Source organism: Salmo trutta, unplaced genomic scaffold (assembly GCF_901001165.1).
Source record: "Salmo trutta unplaced genomic scaffold, fSalTru1.1, whole genome shotgun sequence".
Lineage (NCBI taxonomy): Eukaryota > Metazoa > Chordata > Actinopteri > Salmoniformes > Salmonidae > Salmo > Salmo trutta.
The window spans coordinates 60,001-75,103 of NW_021823434.1; the positions used below are offsets into that span (position 1 = coordinate 60,001).

The 15,103-nt window shown below is 43.3% G+C and overlaps 1 long non-coding RNA gene across 5 annotated transcripts in view; it reads right to left on the reverse strand.

Moving 5' to 3' along the window:
* LOC115190949 (uncharacterized) overlaps positions 1–14,487 on the reverse strand; it is an 18,320-nt gene extending 3,833 nt beyond the window's left edge. Inside the window, exons 1-2 of one of the 5 annotated variants that reach the window (XR_003877486.1) lie at positions 14,476–14,487; positions 2,766–2,768 (exon numbers count right to left, since the gene is read on the reverse strand). This is a non-coding gene — a long non-coding RNA (uncharacterized LOC115190949). Of the gene's footprint in view, positions 1–2,765; positions 2,769–3,183; positions 3,195–7,469; positions 7,483–8,470; positions 8,483–14,318; positions 14,331–14,475 lie in introns of those variants that run through there. The other 4 variants (XR_003877483.1, XR_003877485.1, XR_003877484.1 and 1 more) reach the window with 4 other exon arrangements.
* Between the last annotated feature and the right edge of the window lie 616 nt (positions 14,488–15,103).

The window sequence follows — 15,103 nt, forward strand, 5'->3', positions numbered from 1 at the left end:
GCTCCAGAGACTAAGTCCAACTGTGGGCCTGGTATTATTTTGGGTTACCAGGATGACATTTTTTAAAAACGGTTTTAAATACATTTAGGGGGTATACAGACCTCCATGCCCGCTATAGGAGCACCCTACTATGGACCCAAGTCAATGGGGGCCGGCATGAGTGATTTATGGAGGTTTAAAATAAACAGTGGGGCCGTGTCCACCACTTGTGGGCCTGGTATTATTTTGGGTTACGAGGATGACATTTTTAAAACGGTTATAAATACATTTAGAGGTATACAGACCTCCATGCCCACTATGGAATAACCCCAGTACTGGGAAAAGTCACTTGAGGGCGCCATTGGTCAATCTGAGGTTTGAAAAAAAAAAGTCAAAAACTACTAAGTCCAAAATTCTCAGAAAATCGGCTGTGTTTCACTTCTCATAAAATGCACTGTGTTTCACTTTTTAGGTTACCAAGTCCAATTTTTTTTAGACGGTTTAAAATACTTAGTGGGTATGGATGTCTGGATGCCACTATGTGAGCACCGTACTAAAGGCCCAAGTTAATGGGGTAAAGCATGAGTGATTTATGGAGGTCTAAAATATAAAGTGGGGCCGTGTCCTCCTTTCGTTGTCTTGGTATTATTTTGAGCACAGAATTTTCAAAACGGTTTAAAATACTTAAAGGGGCATCTAGACATCCATCCCCACTATCAAATCAAATTTATTTATTTAGCCCTTCTTACATCAGCTGATATCTCAAAGTGCTGTACAGAAACCCAGCCTAAAACCCCAAACAGCAAGCAATGCAGGTGTAGAAGCACGGTGGCTAGGAAAAACTCCCTAGAAAGGCCAAAACCTAGGAAGAAACCTAGAGAGGAACCAGGCTGAGGGGTGGCCAGTCCTCTTCTGGCTGTGCCAGGTGGAGATTATAACAGCACATGGCCAAGATGTTCAAATGTTCATAAATGACCAGCATGGTCAAATAATAATAATCATAGTAGTTGTCGAGGGTGCAACAAGTCAGCAACACAAGAGTAAGTGTCACTTGGCTTTTTCCTAGCCGATCTTTGAGAGTATCTCTACCGCTCCTGCTATCTCTAGAGAGTTGAAAACAGCAGGTCTGGGACAGGTAGCACGTCCGGGGGACAGGTTAGGGTTCCATAGCCACAGGCAGAACAGTTGGAACTGGAGCAGCAGCACAGCCAGGTGGACTGGGGACAGCAAGGAGTCATCATGCCAGGTAGTCCTGAGGCATGTCCTAGGGCTCAGGTCCTCTGAGAGAGAAAGAGAGCATATTTAAATTCACACAGGACACCGGATAAGACAAGAGAAATACTGCAGATGTGACAGACTGACCCTAGCCCCCTGACACAAACTAATGCAGCATAAATACTGGAGGCTGAGACAGGAGGGGTCAGGAGACACTGTGGCTCCATCCGATGAAACTCCCGGACAGGGCCAAACAGGTAGGATATAACCCCACCCACTTTGCCAAAACACAGCCCCTACACCACTGGAGGGATATCTCCAACCACCAACCTACCATCCCGAGACAAGGCCGAGTATAGCCCACAAAGATCTCCGCCACGGCACAACCCAGGGGGGGGGGCGCGCCAACCCAGACAGGAAGACCACGTCAGTGACTCAACCCACTCAAGTGACGGCATGGAAGAACACCAGTAAGCCAGTGACTCAGCCCCTGTAATAGGGTTAGAGGCATAGAATCCCAGTGGAGAGAGGGGAACCGGCCAGGCAGAGACAGCAAGGGCGGTTCGTTGCTCCAGCCTTTCCGTTCACCTTCACACCCCTGGGCCAGACTACACTTAATCATAGGACCTACTGAAGAGATGAGTCTTCAGTAAAGACTTAAAGGTTGAGACTGAGTCTCCGTCTCTCACATGGGTAGGCAGACCATTCCATAAAAATTGAGCTCTATAGGAGAAAGCCCTGCCTCCAGCTGTTTGCTTAGAAATTCTAGGGACAATTAGGAGGCCTGCGTCTTGTGACCGTAGCGTACATGTAGGTATGTACGGCAGGAGCAAATCGGAAAGATAGGTAGGAGCAAGCCCATGTAATGCTTTGTAGGTTAGCAGTAAAACCTTGAAGTCAGCCCTTGCCTTAACAGGAAGCCAGTGTAGGGAGGCTAGCATTGGAGTAATATGATGACATTTTTTGGTTCTAGTCAGGATTCTAGCAGCCGTATTTAGCACTAACTGAAGTTTATTTAGTGCTTTATCCAGGTAGCCGGAAAGTAGAGCATTGCAGTAGTCCAACCTAGAAGTAACAAAGGCATGGATTAATTTTTCTGCGTCATTTTTGGACAGAAAGTTTGATTTTTGCAATGTTACGTAGATGGAAAAAAGCTGTCCTTGAAACAGTCTTGATATGTTCTTCAAAAGAGAGATCAGGGTCCAGAGTAACGGCACGGTCTTTCAGTTTTATTTGAGACGACTGTACAAGCATCCAGATTAATTGTCTGATTCAACAGAAGATCTCTTTGTTTCTTGGGACCTAGAACAAGCATCTCTGTTTGCGGCCATCCACTTCCTTATGTCTGAGACACAGGCTTCTAGCGAGGGCAATTTTGGGGCTTCACCATGTTTCATTGAAATGTACAGCTGTGTGTCATCCGCATAGCAGTGAAATTTAACATTATGTTTTTGAATGACTTCCCCAAGAGGTAAAATATATAATGAAAACAATAGTGGTCCTAAAACGAAACCTTAAGGAACACCGAAATTTACAGTTGATTTGTCAGAGGACAAACCATTCACAGAGACAAACTGATATCTTTCCGACAGATAAGATCTAAACCAGGCCAGAACTTGTCCATGTAGACCAATTTGGGTTTCCAATCTCTCCAAAAGAATGTGGTGATCGATGGTATCAAAAGCAGCAATAAGATCTGGGAGCACGAGGACAGATGCAGAGCCTCGGTCTGACGTCATTAAAAGGTCATTTACCACCTTCACAAGTGCAGTCTCAGTGCTATGATGGGGTCTAAAACCAGACTGAAGCGTTTTGTATACATTGTTTGTCTTCAGGAAGGCAGTGAGTTGCTGCACAAAAGTTTTTTCAAAATTTTTTGAGAGGAATGGAAGATTCGATATAGGCCGATAGTTTTTTTATAATTTCTGGGTCAAGATTCGGCTTTTTCAAGAGAGGCTTTATTACTGCCACTTTTAGTGAGCTTGGTACACATCCGGTGGATAGAGAGCCGTTTATTATGTTCAACATAGGAGGGCCAAGCACAGGAAGCAGCTCTTTCAGTAGTTTAGTTGGAATAGGGTCCAGTATGCAGCTTGAAGGTTTAGAGGCCATGATTATTTTCATCATTGTGTCAAGAGATATAGTACTAAAACACTTTAGTGTCTCCCTTGATCCTAGGTCCTGGCAGAGTTGTGCAGACTCAGGACAACGGAGCTTTGGAGGGAGCGCCATACTAAAGACCCAAGTCAATGGGGGCCGGCCTGAGTGATTTATGGAGGTTTAAAATAAACGGTGGGGTCGTGTCCTCCTTTCATTGGCTTGGTATTATTTTGAGCACCGAATTTTCCAAACGGGGTTCTCCCAGGGATCCAGCCGCAGTACAACACCGTTGTTAGGCTGCATATACTGCCATGATTCGGGCTGCTGTCTCAGTTGAACGCCGGCTAGATTGCATAGCACGCTTCCATTCTATAGTAGCAGGCTTAACCTGTTATGGCTAGGGGGCAGTATTTTCACGGCCGGATAAAAAAAACGTACCCGATTTAATCTGATTATTACTCCTGCCCAGAAACTAGAATATGCATATAATTATTGGCTTTGGATAGAAAACACCCTAAAGTTTCTAAAACTGTTTGAATGGTGTCTGAGTATAACAGAACTCATATGGCAGGCAAAAACCTGAGAAGATTCCAAACAGGAAGTACCCTCTCTGACCATTCCTTGAGCTTCTTGGCTCTGTTTAAAGAAAATTTAGGATCTTTGCTGTAACGTGACACTTCCTACGGCTTCCATAGGCTCTCAGAACCCGGGAAAAAGCTGAATGATGTAATTCCAGCCGCTGGCTGAAAAACTTTAGCGCGTTTGGATGGTGGTCGATCAGAGGGCCATCAGACTGAGGCTCGTGCACGAGGGGATCCCATGTTCTTACTTTCTCTCTCTTTGTACTAAAAAACGATTTCCCGGTCGGAATATTATCGCTTTTTTACGAGAAAAATGGCATAAAAATTTATTTTAAACAGCGGTTGACATGCTTCGAAGTACGGTAATGGAATATTTAGAATTTTTTTGTCACGAAATGCGTCGTGCTCGTCACCCTTCTTTACCATTCGGATAGTGTCTTGAACGCACGAACAAAACGCCGCTGTTTGGATATAACTATGGATTATTTGGGACCAAACCAACATTTTGTTATTGAAGTAGAAGTCCTGGGAGTGCATTCTGACGAAGAACAGCAAAGGTAATAACATTTTTCTTATAGTAAATCTGACTTTGGTGAGTGCTAAACTTGGTGGGTGTCTAAATAGCTAGCCGTGATGGCTGGGCTATCTACTGAGAATATTGCAAAATGTGCTTTCACCGAAAAGTTTTTAAAATCGGACATAGCGAGTGCATATAGGAGTTCTGTATCTGTAATTCTAAAAATAATTATGTTTTTTGTGAGTAATTTAGTAAATTCACCGAAAGTTTGCGGGGGGTATACTAGTTCTGAACGTCACATGCTAATGTAAAAAGCTGGTTTTTTATATAAATATGAACTTGATTGAACAAAACGTGCCTGTATTGTATAACATAAAGTCCTAGGAGTGTCATCTGATGAAGATCATCAAAGGTTAGTGCTGCATTTAGCTGTGGTTTTGTTTTTTGTGACATTATATGCAAGCTTGAAAAATGGGTGTCTGATTATTTCTGGCTGGGTACTCTGCTGACATAATCTAATGTTTTGCTTTCGTTGTAAAGCCTTTTTGAAATCGGACAGTGTGGTTAGATAAAGGAGAGTCTTGTCTTTAAAATGGTGTAAAATAGTCATATGTTTGAGGAATTTGTAATTCGCGCCACGCCCATCATTGGCTATTGGAGCAGATGTTCCGCTAGCGGAACGTCTAGATGTAAGAGGTTTTTAAGTGCATGGACAGACTTGAAATGTCGGTCTATCCGCACGATATTCAGCTTGGAACAAAGCCCACAGTCACGTCTTTGTCTGCTGATCATAGCTTCTCTCTCCTGCCTTCCTGCGTGCGTGTCTGTCTCTTTGTTTGCTCCACCAAACAACAACCTAACCCTAACCCAAATCCTAACCCTAATTTCCCACCCTAACCTCAACCCCTACACCCCCTTATCTAACCCTAACCTTAACCCTAACCCCCAGTTACTAAATCCTAACCCTAATTCTCCATCCTAACCTTAACCCTTATACCCCCTTATCTAACCCTAACCCTTGGAGCTCATATACCTCACTCTAACCCCTAGACCCTCATACCCAACCCTAACTTCTGGACCATCGCTCTGACCTTGGCCCCTGGTCCCTAATCCTTTGGATTGAATTCCTGGTTCTTAACCCAGGTTTTATTTAAAATTATGATCCTGGTCCTCTTATTATTCTCCCCACCTTCCCCTTTTTTGTCATTAAAGTTTTTTTATACAATAGTTTTACCATTTATTTTAAAAGTTTTGCCATTGCCAGTGCACATCAGATTCGTCTGTCATTATTAAACCTAACCCAGCCTGAGCCTGGCATTTTATACATTATTTGGGTTTTAAAAGACTTCTTAGACTTGATTGTTTTAATTTGTTTGTTGAGTAGTTCACGATGATTGAACACCCACCCCAATTGGGACTGTTGATTGGAGGAGAATGGGCGGATTGACGGAGGACTGGGCAATACACATGTTCTGGGAGGTATGGATCCGCCCCCTTAGTTCCCCATATTAACACAGGTGTTAGCGACTACTCATTACCTCTGAAGAAAGCTATCAGGCTGAAACGTCAGGTCTCTGTTTGTTCCTTGTTTTAACTTCTGAAAGTCCCCTTAATGGGTTCTTAGGCTGTTTTAATTCCTTTTGTTTTGGATTGAAGGATTTTTGAAATTGTTTTAAAACCTTTTTTGGTTCACCGACTGGTTTGAGTGTAACAATAGTACCATTGAATCCAGCATATGAAGGCATCTTGGATTGCAAAACTCACTCGAAAGGAAGCTCCGGTGAGAAAATACCTGGAAAAGGACTAAGTTGAAGGATTTTTTTTACCTTTGAACATTGCTGATTTAGTGGACAAATTATCCTGGTTAGTGAACCATTACCAAAGAATTCTTTGATAGGACAATATTAACCTCTATGGGACCGGCGGGACGAATTCGTCCCACCTACGTAACAGCCAGTTGAATCCAGTGGCGCGATTTTTAAAACATTTGAAATACTATTACTTCAATTTCTCAAACATATGACTATTTTAGAACAACAACACCTTGTCAGACAGGGTACTTCCTGCATGAAACCTTCAGGTTTTTGCCTGCCATAGGAGTTCTGTTATACACAGACACCATTCAAAGTTTTAGAAACTTGTGTGTTTTCTATCCAAACCTGAACAATAATATGCATATTTTAGCTTCTGAGTTGGTGTAGGAGGCAGTTAAAATGGGGCACATATTTTTTCCAAAATTCTCAATGCTGCCCCCTAGCCCGTAGAGGTTAAGTGACTTTCCTGATTTTAATTGTTTTTATGTTTTGTCTTATGAAAATGTTGTGATTTTACCTTTATTTTTTCTTCCCCTTTGCTTTTGATTTCAAAACGGCAGTGGGGTAGTGGAGACTCAGTTGGGATAACAGCTCTGGGGGAGAATACACCCATCTTAAGTTCAGATACCCCTAAAACCTCCCTCAACCCTAAATTGACTAAGCAGTATTTAAAATTATTACAAGCCATTCATCATGCAGAAATTTTAGCAGAATTGCAAATGAAAAGGTCTTTCCCGCCTGGCATGATGAAACAGGTTGTTAGACTTATAGCTTTTATCAAACCTTCCTCACCCAATTCAACCACTTTGGCGCTGGTTAAGGAGAATACGGACCACTGGATGGACACCAATATGTGCATCTTAGTGGACCATTATGATTCAGTCTTGGCAGCGGGGTTACAGGAGATAGGGAGATTTGATATCAATTCCTTTGATTGAGCTGTTGCTTGGGCAAGGGCAAGATATAGACGTAAGTTTACCCAATCATCAGTGGCAACGTTACAGGCTATGCTTCCCAAGGCAAGAGCTAGTGAGGTGGTAGGCCCAGGCCAATTGACCATGGAGGCTTTTCCACCCTTGTCGGGTGTCCTGTCTCCAGCTCCCAGTAATGGGAAATAGCAGTCCGGCCAGTGGGTTAGTTAAGGGTGGGTTTAAAAACAGACCTAAGAGGAGCCCCCCCTAGGAGGCCTCCAAGTCTATCAGCTCTAGAGCTGGATCTGGTGACCCGGGGGGGGGGGGGGATTATTTTGGTTATGGCTGAAACACATTCCCCTAGACCCCAAGCACTTGCTGGAGATCCATTAACAATAGAGTTGGTCTCAGGGGGGGTGGATATCTGGAAATAAACACAGGTGAGGCCTGCTCTTGTTCATAGTCCTAAGAGGTCTTTATACAGTAATGTTGTCCTACAATGTAGAAATACTATTGCCTCTTTAACTGACTCTGGCCAGGAGGAACCCGGAGTTGGAGAGGAGCGGGACCCGTGTGCGGCTGCCCTTAGGACCCGAGAGGGGGATGAACAGATGATGATGATGAGTGACGACAAAACAGAACCTTTCCTGAATCCGTCCTTGTCTGAGCCCCCAGGGGGGTCCCAATTTGCCGCCGCTCCGGTTTCCCCGCTGCTACTCCCTTCAGGGACTTCTCCTCTCGGTTCAGGTCAGTAAAACCAGTGGGATTTGTACCAGCTGAGGCCTACCCGGGGGTTTTCCTTTCTACTCTGGTGATTAATTTACCTGTCAGGAGGCCTATAGGCACCCAAATTCTACCAGGAAGTTTTTGGATTGGGAACTTACAATTAGAAAACCATTTGTCATAATTGGAGACTAACATTTCACGGATACCTGGGTTTACCGATCGAAGGGTGCAAGCAGATAGCTTCCCTGGTATCACCTTCTGATCTGTAAAGGTGTGAATTGTTAGTGTTTAGTTTGGTCAGGACGTGGCAGGGGGTATTTGTTTTATGTGGTTCAGGGTGGTTGTGTGTCCATGTAGAGGGGTATTTGATTTATTAGTCCAGGGTTTAGGTTATTCTTCTGTTAGTTTATTTCTATGTTTAGTTAATTGGTGTTGGGGCCTTCAGTTGGAGGCAGCTGTCTATTGTTGCCTCTGATTGAAGGTCCTATAATTAGGGGTGTGTTTGTATTGTGGATAGTTGTATTCTGTTTTGTGCTTGTCACCTGACAGAACTGTTAGTTGTTTGTGTTTATTTTTTCTCCTTTATATATATACTGCTCAAAAAAATAAAGGGAACACTAAAATAACACATCCTAGATCTGAATGAATGAAACAATCTTATACTTTTTTCTTTACATAGTTGAATGTGCTGACAACAAAATCTAAAAAAATAATCAATGGTAATCCAATTTATCAACCCATGGAGGTCTGGATTTGGAGTCACACTCAAAATTAAAGTGGAAAACCACACTACAGGCTGATCCAACTTTGATGTAATGTCCTTAAAACAAGTCAAAATGAGGCTCAGTAGTGTGTGTGTGGCCTCCACGACCTCCCTACAATGCCTGGGCATGCTCCTGATGAGGTGGGGGATGGTCTCCTGAGGGATCTCCTCCCAGACCTGGACTAAAGCACCTGGCAACTCCTGGACAGTCTGTGGTGCAATGTGGCGTTGGTGGATGGAGCGAGACATGATGTCCCAGATGTGCTCAATTGGATTCAGGTCTGGGGAACGGGCGGGCCAGTCCATAGCATCAATGCCTTCCTCTTGCAGGAACTTCTGACACACTCCAGCCACATGAGGTCTAGCATTGTCTTGCATTAGGAGGAACCCAGGGCCAACCGCACCAGCATATGGTCTCACAAGGGGTCTGAGGATCTCATCTCGGTACCTAATGGCAGTCAGGCTACCTCTGGCGAGCACATGGAGGGCTGTGCGGCCCCCCAAAGAAATGCCACCGCATACCATGACTGACCCACCGCCAAACCGGTCATGCTGGAGGATGTTGCAGGCAGAAGAACGTTCGACACGGCGTCTCCAGACTCTGTCACGTGCTCAGTGTGAACCTGCTTTCATCTGTGAAGAGCACAGGGTGCCAGGGGTGAATTTGCCAATCTTGGTGTTCTCTGGCAAATGCCAAACATCCTGAACGGTGTTGGGCTGTTAGCACAACCCCCACCTGTGGACGTCGGGCCCTCATACCACCCTCATGGAGTCTGTTTCTGACCGTTTGAGCAGACATGCACATTTGTGGCCTGCTGGAGGTCATTTTGCAGGGCTCTGGCAGTGCTTCTCCTGATCCTCCTTGCACAAAGGCGGAGGTAGCGATCCTGCTGCTGGGTTGTTGCCCTCCTACGGCCCCCTCCACGTTTCCTGATGTACTGGCCTGTCTCCTGGTAGCGCCTCCATGCTCTGGACACTACGCTGACAGACACAGCAAACCTTCTTGCCACAGCTCGCATTGATGTGCCATCCTGGATGAGCTGCACTACCTGAGCCACTTGTGGGTTGTAGACTCCGTCTCATGCTACCACTAGAGTGAAAGCACCGCCAGCATTCAAAAGTGACCAAAACATCAGCCAAGAAGCATAGGAACTGAGAAGTGGTCTGTGGTCCCCACCTGCAGAACCACTCCTTTATTGGGGGTGTCTTGCTAATTGCCTATAATTTCCACCTGTTGTCTATTCCATTTGCACAACAGCATGTGAAATTTATTGTCAATCAGTGTTGCTTCCTAAGTGGACAGTTTGATTTCACAGAAGTGTGATTGACTTGGAGTTACATTGTGTTGTTTGTGTTCCCTTTATTTTTTTGAGCAGTGTATTTAGGTAGCCTTTTCCCCACCTGTGTTTTGTGGGATATTGTTTTTGTTGGTGCTTGTGTCACCATGTAGTCACGTTATGTTGCTTGAAGAAGTTTCACTTTAAATAAATATGTGGAACTCAAACGCTGCACCTTGGTCCATCTCTTACAACAACCGTGACACCTCACTCAATGCCTAGGTTTAGCTCCGCTGTACTCGCACCCTACCATGCTGATGTGTCATTGGCATCATTAAAGTGAAGACTTATTTTATCAAATCATTACGTGACTAAACTAAATCATGTAAATGTAATTTATTAACCAGGAAGTTTGGGCACCAAGGAAAAATCTTCAGGTTAAAAGTTAATTTTCCTAATATAACTCCTCAGATATTTTAATAACAATTAGTCTTCTAATTAATGAATTATTCTTTACCTCACGTTAGTCTCATTCCAAATGTCGTAAATTGTTGGTTATCTGCGTGAACCCAGCCTTTACTATGAATCATCTATACACCAATGGTCTTAAATCAGTTACATCACAAATGGTTGTTTTGTTCGATAGTCCTTCATATCCCAAAAGTCAGTTAGTTGGTGCGCTTCATTCAGTAATCCAGATTTCCCTCGTTCAAAATGCATACCAAACGTTACCAATAAACTTCGTCAAAACAGTCAAATGACATTTCTAAATCAACCCTCAGGTACCATATAATGTAAATAAACAAGCAAATTTAAGACTAAGAATGGTATGTTCATTACCGGAGATAAATAACGAACTGCGCGGCCTCACCGGGACGCGCTACAAACACTACAGCCAAAATGGAAGCCACTTAGAAAACTGCTCATTATGCCCTGAATCCTATCACGCCCAGAAGTCTGCTCACTTTCTCCCTGTTCTGAACGCACTAGACGACCAGTTCTTATAACCTTTAGCCGTACCCTTACCCTACTCTTCCTCTGGTGATGTAGAGGTTAACCCAGACCCTGTGTATCCCCAGGTGCTCTCATTTGTTGACTTCTGTAACTGGAAAAGCCTTGGGTTCATGCAGGTTATCAGAAGCCTCCTCCCTAAGTTTGCTTCATTCACTGCTTTAGCACACTCCACCAACCCTGATGTCTTAGATGTCTGAATCCTGGCTTAGGAAGGCCACTAAAAATATACATTTCCATCCCCAATTACAAAATTTTCTGTCAAGATAGAACTGCTAAAGGGGGCAGAGTTGCATTCTACTGTAGAGAGCCTGAGAGTTCTGGCCTACGATCCAGGTCTATGCCCAAACAGTTCGAGCTACTACTTCTAAAGATCCATCTCTCCAGAAATAAGTCTCACTGTTGCCACTTGTTATAGACCCCCCTCAGCTCCCAGCTGTGCCCTGGACACCAAATGTTAATTGCCCCCCATATATCTTCAGAGTTTATACTGTTAGGTGGCCTAAACTGGGATATGCTTAACCTGTTAGGGTATAGGGGGCAGTATTGAGAATTTTTTGAAAAAAGATGTGCCCATTTTTAAATGCCTCCTACACCTACCCAGTAACTACAATATGCATATACTTATTATATATGGATAGAAAACACCCTAAAGTTTCAAAAACTGTTTGAATGGTGTCTGTGAGTATAACAGAACTCATTTGGCAGGCAAAACCCTGAGACAGATTCTGACAGGAAGTGGATACCTGATGTGTTGAATTGACTTTGAGCCTATGCCATTGAAAAACAAAGGGGGTGAATTATATTCTGGCACTTCCTATTGCTTCCACAAGATGTCCCCAGCCTTTACAAAGTGTTTTGAGTGTTCTACAGTGAGATCTGACCGAATAAGAGCCATGGAACGTGATGGTCCATCATTCACCCTGGCGCGCGATTTGATGGTGGGTACTCTCATTCCGAAACGTTTTAAAAGAAAACCCAATGGTCCGCCTTGAATTTTATTCATGTTCTGGTTAAAAAAGGCCCTAATGATTTATGCGATACAACGTTTGACATGTTTGAACGAACGGAAATATATTTTTTCCGTTCTTGAAGTGAAGTGAAGTCCGGCTGGCTTAGATCATGCGCTACAACACGGAGGTTTTTCGACATAAATGATGAGCTTTTTTGAACAAAAATACATTCGTTATGGACCTGGGACTCTTTGGAAGTGACATCTGATGAAGAGAATCAAAGGTAATGGATTATTTATATAGTATTTTCGATTTTAGATTCCTCCAACATGGCGGTTAGTCTGTATCGCGATGCGTATTTGTCTGGCGCAGTGCTCAGATTATTGCAAAGTGTGATCTCCCAGTAAGGTTAATTTAAAATCTGACAAGTCCATTGCGTTCAAGAGATGTAAATCTATAATTCTTTGAATGACAATATAATATTTTAGCAATGTTTTCTAATATTAATTAATTATTTTGTCGTCATGACTTGACTGCCGGTATTGGAGGGAAACGATTTCCTGAACATCAACGCCATAGTAAAACACTGTTTTTAGATATAAATATGAACTTGATAGAACTAAAAATGCATGCATTGTCTAACAAAATGTCCTAGGAGTGTCATCTGATGGAGATTGTAAAAGGTTAGTGCATAATTTTAGCTGATTGTATGGTTTTGGTGAGGCATGTCTTTGAATCGACAATGCATTGCACACAGCTATTGTCAATGTACTCTCCTAACATAACCTAACTTTATGCTTTCCCCGTAAAACCTTTTTGAAATCGGTAAACGTGGTTAGATTAAGAAGATGTTTATCTTTCAAAGGCTGTAAGTTAGTTGTATGTTTGAGAAATTTGAATTTGTACATTTATTTGGTTTCAAATTTGCCGCTCTTGAAATGCACCTGCTGTTGATAGGGTGCGCCACAGGTGGCACGCTAACGTCCCAGGTAGCCTCAAGAAGTTAACCCCATGGCCATCCTACAATCCCAGATAGATGCCCTCAATCTCACAAATTATCAAGGAACCTACCAGGCACAACCTCAAATCTGTAAACATGGGAACCCTCAGATATCATCCTGACCAACTTGCTCTCTAAATACATGTGGAAGGACCACCAGAGGGCAGGCTGGGCTCACGGATAGTAGCCCAACAAGGCATGTGAGACCAGGGAACCAGAGTCAATTAAGCACAGCTGACGGTACTAATGAGAGATTCTCTTTCCCCTACAAGAGAGAGGATGGAACCAGCAAGAAGGGGGAAAGATCAACTATCTTTGGAGAATGGCTACGGAGAGAGAGGTGCTATCCATGAAGAGCCATTAAGACGGTGATGAATATGTGATTGTTGTTATAGTTTGAAGATAATCGTAATGTGATCCTGTGTCCTCAAAAGAAGATGTATGTTGTTCCTTTGGAGATTCTCATTGACTGTGTTGGAGTGTTTGTATTGTCAGAAATCCCTCAATAGAGAACTGTGTTGAATCAAGAAAACCTACTCTGGACTCGTTTATTCCACCTTTCCACTTTAGAGTGACACCAAATGACTTGGCCCGCTCACATACACCTCTGCTGTTTTCAACCAGGATCTCAGCGATCACTGCCTCAGTGCCTGCTATGGGTCTGCGGTCAAACGCTCCCTAAAACACTTCAGCGAGCAGGCCTTTCTAATCGACCTGGCCCGGGTATCAGAATCTGGATCCCTACAAATCAGCTGGGATAGACAATCTGGACCCTCTTCCTAAAATGATTTGCCGCCATTGTCGCAACCCTATTACTAGTCTGTTCAACCTCTTTCGTATCGTCTGAGATTCCTAACAATTGGAAAGTGGCCACGGTCATCCCCATCTTCAAAGGGGGAAACACTCCAGACCCAAATCCGCCCTGCCTTTCTAAATCGTCGAAAGCCAAGTGAACAAACAGATCGACCATCTCGATTCCCACTCTACCTTCGCCGCTATGCAATCCGGTTTCTGAGCTGGTCACGGGTGCACCTCAGCCACGCTGAAGGTCCTAAACGATATCATAACTACTGTTGATAAAACAGTACTGTGTAGCTTTCTTCATCGACCTGGCAAGGCTTTCGACTGTCAAGGCTTTCGACTGTCAATCAACGTATTCTTATCGGCAGACTCATTTTACATTTACATTTTAGTCATTTAGCAGACGCTCTTATCCAGAGCGACTTCCAGTAGTGAATGCATACATTTCATAAATTTTTTCTCCGTACCAAGACTCAGCCTTGGTATTTCAAATGACTGCCTCGCCTGGCTAACTACTTCTCAGACAGAGTTCAGTGTGCCCCTGTGACAACAATTTCACCCCCTAAATGTGGAGTATGAAATAATTTTTACATAACTAATTGTTGCTATCATTCTTTTTTTTTACATCTGTTATTAGACAGTGGCAACTCGGAACAGTAATTTAACCCACACATTTTCTAGAGGGACGGCTTTAGGCGGAACACAACAGTATCATACCACATGCAAAACACTAACGTCTAATGTAACTGGCCCCAGCTTGCCCCCCCCCCCCAGTTGAAATGGTCTAGAACTGCCACTGTATCTCACTGGTCATCCCCAAAGCCAACACCTCTTTTGGCCGCTTTTCCTTCCAGTTCTCTGCTGCCAATGACAGGAACGAATCGCAAAAATCACTGAAGCCTTACATCTCTTGTCGTGTCTTTGGCATCATTAAACTGAAGACATGTTTATCAAATAACTAATTATTATTACACAATTAAACTGATTAATCGTGTAACTGTAATTAACTAGGAGGTCAGGGCACCAAGGAAAATATTCAGATTAAAGTTATAATTTTCCTAATAACTTTCAGATATCATAATATCTGATCTATGAGCCTTCTGATTAGTTTACCTCATGTCAGTCTCATTCCAAACGTTGTAAATTGTTGGTTATTTGCACGAACCCAGTCTTCACTATGAGTCATCCATACATCAATTGTCTTAAAATCATTTATTTACTAACTAAGTAATTCACAGAAATGCATAAAACAGTAGGTATCGTTACAAAGAAATGATAAAGAAATGTGCCCTAGTGGGCTAAACCGGCATGGCGGCTTGTTAGACAAAAGGGGAGTGGGGTCAGCGGAGAAGACACTACAGAGTTGATAAATATTAACAATTGAAATGCTAATCCTTTGCACATGAACGCTCACTCATTCGGGAACAATTGCAATATATAGTTACGCTCAGTGTG